Source organism: Poecilia latipinna, unplaced genomic scaffold (genome assembly GCF_001443285.1).
Source record: "Poecilia latipinna isolate Pla-1442-1.1 unplaced genomic scaffold, P_latipinna-1.0 Scaffold121, whole genome shotgun sequence".
In the NCBI taxonomy this organism is placed as follows: domain Eukaryota; kingdom Metazoa; phylum Chordata; class Actinopteri; order Cyprinodontiformes; family Poeciliidae; genus Poecilia; species Poecilia latipinna.
Genome location: NW_015112737.1, coordinates 73,708 through 83,405, shown reverse-complemented (window position 1 = coordinate 83,405; position 9,698 = coordinate 73,708). Strand labels below are relative to the sequence as shown.

Here is a 9,698-nt window from a genome sequence, read left to right as displayed (position 1 = left end):
ATTTGACTGTTAATGGTGAAATGCATTAAGGCACATGGCCTGTACATGTTTGATTTTGAGTTTTTCTTACATAGGACACATCAACTTCTTTGCAGTAAAATCATTTTAGCACTAAAATGATCTAGTTTAAAGCTTATTTATAATCATTTTTCTCAAAAACATGAACATTTCCCACAGTTTAACCCCTTCGTACACACTCTGGAAATGACTGGGAAGACAAGAAAAACTGAAACATCATTCAGATGGTAGTAACGTTGGACCCATTTATTCTAGTTTGTTGACACCAACGCAGAATAAATCTTTATAGCTTATCTGAGCCCATTTGGACTAAGATTTGACACATATTTCATCAAAACATGCAGGGCAGAATGGCAGCATGTTTTTATGTCAGAAAAGTGGCGAAAAAGTGTGTGCGGCAAAAAATTCTAAAGATTTAACTTACAAAAAGGCAACTATAAAGGTCTGAGTTGAAAGTATTTCTGAGGTTTCTGGGGTTAAGAAAACTCCAAACTGGGCCAAAATAGCTGCGCAGGTAGCAGGAAATTAGTTGGAATATCTTTAATATACCTTAATAATAATTTCTGAACATTAATGAAAAACACTTGTATTCAAATGCTAAATTGGTTCAATTTTTACTTTAACGTCTGAAATTGATTAAACTTTTGGACAGAACTGAAGCTCTGAGGGAGGAAAGAAAAATCCAAGCCCACAGAAAATGTTTGATAGTTATTGGACTTTTTATGGGATTTGTTGACAATAAGAAAAATACAGACTCTCACAAGAGTCATCCATAAAAGAGATACTTCAAGCCAAACAATGTAATGACCTTGGCTGAAAACCCACTTTGCGGAGGACAAACAGAACAAATGGAGAGGCTTTTATGTTTGGAAGCAGACGACAGTGTTCCTACAACGCCTGAAAGACCGACTGGTTTCAATTTCCTCCATCCTGACAGCCTTACAACTTTGAATCAAGGTGGCTTTTCCAATAGCTGCACATTGAGCTTCAGTTCATATGTTCCCCACAAACACCAAGATAACATGATGTACTGCATTAAAACAATCGCCAGAGAAAAAGGCCGAAAGTGATTTAAACACAACAGAAGTTAAGTCAGTCTGGTTAGTATGAGCACAGTTGGTGGAAGAGATGAAGGAAACGTTCAAGAGCAGTTGTGACACTCATTGAATTACATGTTGACAGCTCTGTGTTAGCGAAGAGATGAAAGCAAAATGAGATTTTCAAAAGTGAATATGGGAAATGATGGTATTGCTTTCTCCACATTGTCAAAGCTGACAGTGCTATTACCATCACTGTAACGTCAGGTGGTGGCGTATAGTATCCAGTTAGAAGGAAATCAGGCGGATTTTGAATATTGATTGTGTTTCAGGGAAGAAAAAGGCGAAACGGGGGAAAAATCCTGTAATTAGAGTGAGAGAGGAGTGAAAACGTTCAAAACATGGAGGATTGGTTCAATAAACCTGATGATAAAGTCAAGCAAGCATCATCAGTGGTGGCATAGTTTGTGGTACTGTCAGTAAGAAGAGGGAATGAAAGTCGGAATATACAGGATGTCTCATAAGTTATGTTCCCATTGACTGTAAAATTATACAAATTGGAAAAATTGAAAATAAATGTGCTTAATGGATCATTTTGAAAGTCAAATCGAAATTTGTGTGTTTCGCAAATCTGCAATTTAAACATGTGATCAACAACTGGATGTTACTACTGGCAGAAACAACAAAGAAGACAATAGGAAGTGGTAAGAGGATGATGTTGCGGTCTGTTTTTTAATGACTTATCACATGAACAAAATTATTGACGTGCGATTTTAATCGTGTTTTTTATTTGGGATATTGTGCTTTTTCGACAGAAGCAGAATATCAACAAAATTTTGTGCACATTTTAAAAGTTGTCCTGCAACCTCAATCAAATTAATGAATTACTTCCTTCGTATGCAGCCGAGGTGTGTATCCAAATCCAAATAAGTAAAATGCACTACAAATAAAATGCAAAATATGGTTTTTAATTGGTGATCTAATCAATTACGGGAAAAAGTTACCAAACCAACCTGGTGAAAGTAAAATCCATGCTGATGTCAAGTTAGGAATTAATTGTGATTGATCCATATGTTTTCTCCGCACCCCACTCTGACTACTACCCAACACTCAGAATAAGAAATAATCTAAATACACCCTGTTTTAGAACAGGGTGTAAAGTCAACTAAAATAATATCAAAAAGCAAGAAATTATTTAATATTTTAAACGACTTCAATAATAGATGAGAGAAACCATTGATGCCCATCAGTCTGGAAGCCAAACTTGATAAATATTTTCATTCGTATTAAGAAAATCATAAAGATTTTGGTTAATTTAACTACTAGTAGCATGAGAGAATGTTTAATCCAGTTAAACAAGCTTTCTATAATATAAAAATACATTTTATTAATTACTTTTTTTTGGTAAATAGTCTTGTAGATTACTTTTCCACTCTTTAAATGTGGATCACAGTCAAAGAACCAACATAAGTATTGTAATAAATGGCCCCAGACTCATGGACATTATATATTCCATTACTGGAACAATTACCATTTTTAATTCTCATTTTTAAAAAGGACAAAATGTCACATCATACCCTTTAAAAATGCATTTAACAATTGCTTTTAATGATGTCCATACATTTTATAAATTTTAAATAAATGTCTAAATTGGGTTTTGTTTTAGCTTTCATTTATTACAGAGGTTTAGGAAAGATGTAAGAATTTAAATGTGTAAAACAAAAATTTGATCATTGTGTTTTCTGTAATGTATTACATTATAAAAAATAGAAAACAAATATTGCCTTGGTGGCTTAATAGAATAATCTTCAGTGGATGCAGGGAAGCCAAGGGCAGTAAATGAGCTTAATGTGCCTTAAAATGGATTAATCTTCTATAACTAAATGAAAACCAAGAGTACTTCATCATTAATGCATGCAAGGAATAGCAAGTAAAAAGAAAACTTATTAAAACTTAGGCTGAAACTTCTATAAGCGAGTCGATACTTTTAAAGTGCAAGAGGGAAGAAAAAAAGTCACTCGACAAAAAGACAAATGACAAAGTAGACTTATTATTCCAGGACTGTGTGGTAATATATTATCTCTTCATTAAACATTTGTGTTGGATCTCCGCTCTAATTAGTTGGCTTACTTGTCTCTTTACGCTGGAAGTTGTGTCACTTTCAGGTAGAGCAGTCAATGAGCCTGAGAGGCGATTTCAGAATGAATCTGTCGCTGCATTCAGTTTGACATTTCTCTCTTCGCTTGCTACAGACGAGGCATACGTCGACATTTAGGACACCCAAACTGTTCACATGGTGTAATGTCTGCCAGGCTGACAAACATCAGCTCACTCGGCCAATAAAGGGAACAGGAGAACATCCAGGCTCTCCTGTCAGCTGCCTGGTATCAGCATATTGAGCGTTTCCTGCTCTGCCTTCAATACTCCAGTAAACAAAGACACTGGGAAGGATTGTCCCAGTCCTGTCCTGTCAAACAATCTAACGCCGTTGGATTGTTTGATGGTTTTCTACAAAACTACCCATCAAAGTTTGGATTTTGCAGAAAATTCCTGACCCTTCACATCCTCAATCAGTGGGAGGTGTCCCTGCAGACTGGGGGCCCCATCTTGGTGTGTTTTCACACCTGACAGAGTGGCAGACTTGCTTTGACAGGGGACCATAGTTGCAACATTTGTTACATTTTCAGGTGCTGTGGTTCTTTTTGGATGTATATACCCAGAATGCCCTGTGCTGTAGTCCACTTCCTGCTTTTGGAGGGGTCTCCGGTCCACTCAGCGTTCACATATGAATTCAAACCGCACCAGAGTTCACTCAGACCTAATTCACCTTTTTCTGTCTACATCAGAGTTTGATTACACATTCACACCTCCCAAAACGAACCAGACTTCCTAGGCAAATAGACTGGAGTTTGACCAAGAGGACTAAAAAGGACCTGTGTGAATGCAGCCTTAGATTACCTGATAGTTTGGGAATTTGGAGATTACATTGGTGTCATTAATTTGTCACTCTTCTTATGTGGACTCATGAAAGCTAGGCACAAAAGCTTCAAGAGGACATACTCAAGAAGAAAACATTTTCAGAATATCTTTTGTTTTTTCAGCCGGATATTACCTGCTGCTACCTAAATGGCTTAGTTTTCATTTAAACCACCAAAGGTTGGGCTAGTTGGGATGTCATTCCATCATATTCTTAAAAAAGGAAACATTTCTTCCAGTAAATGTTTGATTCTGCACCTGTAATATTCAGAGTTTCTTTGGAGGGTAACTCTTTATTCCTACAAAATGGTATCCTAATATTTCTGGAGTCTAATATGCTTTTTTTAAACTACCGGAGGTTTGTGAACTTTAAATGGCATTACTGACCATTAACTAGTGCAGGGTTTATAAACAGTGTGATTCATTGCTGCACAGTTAATACATATTTAAAACATTCAGCCAAACTGCTTGTTCTTTTATATCTGACTGTTTATTATTATCTACCGTCAGTGTTTTCATCCATTTAAATTTTTATCTAATTTTTAACCTTATTTTTATGTTTAACTTAAACATAAACTCAGACTGGAGATTGTCAGCAGGCTCCTTGAACTTCTTTTGGCAGGCTGGCTGCATTCAGATGACAAAAGCCTCTCTTTCCTCGTCTTCAGCGAAAAGTTGCAAAGTAGAAACTTTTTATTTTTTGATGCTGGAGTTTTTGCTTTGGCAGCAGAAATGAAAAGTCGTCGTGTTTTTCTACCAGCATGGTGGAAGGAAAATCCTTAAAAGGTAAATTGTAGTCTGAATTAATTTAACAAATATATATTTTTAAATATGGCCATTAAAATGGAGAAATTAAATGAATTCATTTTGGAATTTATTATAAATGTAGTTGATTCACTTATTTCTTCTGCAGTGTTGATAATATAAAATATTAAATATTTGTTTAGTGCTACCAAGTCGAGGTTAATTTCAACATAAAATTTCATTAAGCAATTATTTATTGAAACAAATTTAGATATAAATTGTAGTCCCAGTCTGTCTTGCAACACCTTGAACATGTTTACAATTTAAATCTGTAACTTATTCCATTATAAATCCATAACACAGAATGTACTGCTGCTTATTTTGAAGGTGATGTTTGTCAGATAAAATCCCAATCCCATCTTGGCACCTTTAAAATGTAGCATGCTTAGGATGCCAACTTCTTATTTATTCCAACTCGTATTAATATATGCAACCGCTAGCGTGCTGGAAATGATCCATCGAGTAGCAATAATTAAACTCTCCGTCTCCCTGATAAAGATCTGCCATGGCTGTTGAATCATCAAGCAAAACCAGCGATCAGCTAAATGTCAAAACAGACATTTGTGTCCATGGACTCCGGGTTAATAGCGGCTTATCTTGCGAGCATTTGGTCGACGCCGCTGTGAGCTGCAGAGGTATGCGGTTCTGTAACCCGCTGTGAGGAGGTAAACAGTCAAATTGCCAACATTAGCACGAGAATATCTGCAACAAATTGCTCCTGGCAAGGAGCTCAGCCCATTATCTGATCAGATTTGACCACACATTTTTCAGTCCATCCAGCTGACAAAAACAGCACAAGTGGGTAATGTGCCAGGCTGGTTGACCTCGGGCTGTCAGAGCGAGCAGAGAGGTTTCCAGCACTCGGCGGCTCCTCTTTCTCCCACTTTGGAGTTCTTAAGTCAGGTTCACGGTGGAGACTTCATGAATAAGCCTTAATGTGACAGAGAAATTGGGGATTGCTTTCTGCGTCTGGCTCTGCCAACAGTGTGATGTTATCGACGACTAGATGGCGTGAACGCAGAGACTCCAAAGAGCGGATTAAAGAGGGGAGATAAGGCTATCCACTGTAATTAAGCCCTATCTCTGTACAGCCACTGAAGAAAATAAATCACCCTTCAGAGCTTGCCAGTGTTGAAATGCATGAACAATTATTCAGTAATTAATCGTTATACATACAGGCTCCAAACACTAATAGGACATATTTTAACTACAGCATTATAGTACTGCTAAATTAAATTAAATCTGAATGCATTTAAGATCAATGTAATAGATCACCTATTCAACCTTTTTTAATCACTCCAATGTAATTGCATTAGCTCCGTTATCAAGCATTTTATGATGTCCCCCATGTTAATTTCCAATTGCAGACATGTATAATTGAAAATGGAAATGCATAGGGTGTGGCAGCCGACAAACACGTCCCCTTCTGCTGCGCCCACAAGACTCGCATAACGAGTGGCTTTGATTAAACTACAACACTGAGGATTAAGTTTCCAGTTTAACTGAATATTTCTACTATTAAGTCATATATTTGTTTTATTTCATTTAATAAATAGGTTATTTGCAAGAGCATTGACGCATCAAGTGATTTGATAAAAGCTCTGGTCAAATTTACATACTGCAGTAATGTGCATAGATGCCATTAAGTTGGGGTTTTTAAATGATGTATGAACTGTTCTTTTTTTATAGTGTGGGATGACTACACACCATAAAACTTCAATTACTCCAAAAAATAGAGATGTGAATCTTTCAGTGTCTAGCGATCCGATTTATTTCAGAAACCAATTTTTCTATTCAAACGGTCTACAGATTCTGCCCAAATTATGAGACTGACGAGAGGAACAGCGTAAACAAACATAACATTTATTTAAAACAATCCTATAAGGTTCCAAACTGTTTTAAATTACAACAGTTTATATTTAAACAAAATTAGGTTTGTCCATTTTTAGGTTAGCTTAGCTGCATGGCTTTTTCTTAAATAAAAAAAAACATTAAAGAATTATTCAAAATATATATACAGTGGACGATGGATTTCTGAGCATTTTGAATTTATTCAGGAATCCCAGGACTAGGAATTGTTTTTCTCTATAGAATACATTTATTTTTGCACCTTTATTTCGTTCCATAAACGTGATTTTATAAAAACTATTAAGTTTACTTACTGCAATCAGGTGCATAACTGCCATTAATTTGATGTCTGAAGTGTTTTTTTTTCACTTCCTAAATATTAAATAGCTCTAAAATCACATGAATTGGGTGCATACAGTTGAATGTACACTGATCCTAAACCTACTGAGTTCAGCATCCATAGATTTTACCATTAGATTACACTTTGGGGCGAAAGACTCGAGACTGAAAGCTTTGAGATTTGTCTTGGAAACGTCTCCAATGTGTCTAAAAGAAGCTGAAAAATTAACTACTTATTATTGCAAGTCTGAATATGAAGTCCTTCTCTAAGAAAAATAAAAGACCCAAATTATTTCTGCCAACTTTTAATGTTCAAAGAAATTTTAAACTTCTTCCTTTTTCTCACCGTTGGACCCTTGCTGGTCACATTCTAATGATGAGCCCATTTTTAAAAAGGCGCCAAACTTATTAAATGTATTTTTACTTTCTGGGCACCTGGAAGAACAAGCAGAACAGAATCATCTTTCACTTCTTTTCACCCTTTAATTTCACACTTCTTTTCTTCCAGCTGTTTTAGCAGGTTTTAGCAGATAGTGTTCCAACGTTATTTGATCATTTTAGACCAGATCTTTCTCTCATAATGAGGATTTCACACACCAATACATCCTGACTTTAAATACAGCCTGAATTAATTAACATGTATTTGTGTGTAGCTATAGAAACAGAATCAGTTCTAACTTGATTACTGCAACAAGTGCAGCATGTTTTGGGATATTAACATGAAAACCAATTTTTAAAACAAGTTTCAAAAGGACACAGGTTATACTTTCCTATTTTATAGAAGAAAAACACTTACTAGCTTTATCCAAACTGATTTTTTAAAACATCTAATCAATGTGTAGGAATGAAAAGCATCCCTCGCCAGTAAAGAGCAACAAGAAGTATTTTTAATCAACATTAAGAGCTTATCTCTGGCGAGGCACCGATCAGAAATCGTATCTACAGATTTTTATTTTTTCTTGTGTTGGAAGAATAAAAGATGCCATTCCTAAGAGAACATAAATGGAATCAAAAGCTTATTCCCTTTTATGAATCAAAACATTGCATCAGCTGTTTTATGATGCAGTTATGGACTGCAAATGGGAATTCTTTGTTTTAAAACATTTAATTAGAGCTGAGTCCTATTTTGAATCGCAATATCAATGTATGCAGCGGACTGTTTGGACGCAGTAATTGGCAGCAAACCATATTTCACGTGTCCTGTATTCACGCTCCGCATATCAATGATGCATTCTGCCAACTGGCCTTAATGGCCGAGATCAAAGAGTCTGGAGGGGACATGGTAAGGAAAGAAAAGTCAGGAAAATGTGGGTTAATCAAAGTTAATATTGCATTATTTTCTTTTAGTCTTATAACCCTACCACTAATGCAGAGGAAAAAAAACCTAAGAAGTCACTATTTTGATCACCAATCAGACTCTGATCAAAGAAGATGAACCCAGTGCAAACATTTTGTTACATCAGTATGAACCAATATACGTTTACTTGTTCATATCTTTAATAATAATAATTAATAATGGCCAAAATGAATGCAAATCTGCTTATAAGATACCCTTATAAATTAAATAAATGATTTAAATTAAAGTATTCATTGAAACAAACATTTCTACAGCAACCAGAAATTTCTCCATTATGATCACAGGGGTATAAAGTAAATGTACAACTGTAGAAATTAATTTAGCATTGAAAGCAAAGCTGTGATAAGCAGAGCAGAGGTAAAATGCCTTACATACGTCAACCTATTATAAAATTAGGAATATTGTTAAATTAGAACAGCTGCTTCCTTATGTAATTAGCAAGAGAGCGCTGCTATGACTGTACATAAAAATTAATGTAATCAACAAAATGGACAACGGTTTGTAGAGGGAGTAAAATTAGCTAATGAGACTATAATGACTTGTGGGAAAAGTGTGAAAATGTACATTATTGCACTAATTATTGTAATTTATGTTTGCATATATTACACATGTAGCACTCCTAATAAAGGATCCAACTCAGTTAAAAATGTTACTATCACAGACATTTCTTTTATGTCTCCTATATTCCACACACTAATTTTACCATTAGCACCTGTTTTTCACTTGAAACCAGACAGTTCCAGATTATTTCTCCACTGTTCTGGTAAAAGTTTGAAAGAGGAGCCACCTGAAGATTCTCCACCGTTTAAAACTGATGTTGCTTAAAGCAAAACCAACAGCAGTTATCTATAAAATTACCAGCAAAGTTCAAAAGACGCTACAAAAACACCTCTATTTCTCAGCTGCATATCTGCAACATTAACAACTTCAAGGCTTTGGTCAAATGGATTAGATTTTCTTTAGTTGACTTCATTAAAATAAGAAAATCCCTCTGATTTGCTTGCCATCTGGAGTGTTTAAATCTCCCCATATTGTGAGCTAGATGTAATGATTTTACCCAATTTTGACTGAGTTGAGAACAATAACACAGAAAAACCATCAAAGAACAACTCAAAACAGCTTTTTCCTCACTTCCTGTGTCGGCTACGCTATACACAGATTAGTTGCCATAGCAACTAACAACAATGCCACTACACGTTTCAGGATTCAACACCAAAAAACACTCAAACATTTCCAGCAGAAAGAACAGAAAATTCAGTCCATTACAGTTTTATGCTTTTAGGTTTAATGTTTATTTTGCGATTATTAATAAGTGATCG

At 35.4% G+C, this 9,698-nt stretch overlaps 1 protein-coding gene across 6 annotated transcripts in view; it reads right to left on the bottom strand.

Moving 5' to 3' along the window:
• The window catches only part of LOC106944974 (RNA binding protein fox-1 homolog 1-like), a 515,796-nt gene that overhangs the window by 443,564 nt on the left and 62,534 nt on the right, over positions 1-9,698 (bottom strand). The window lies entirely within an intron of this gene.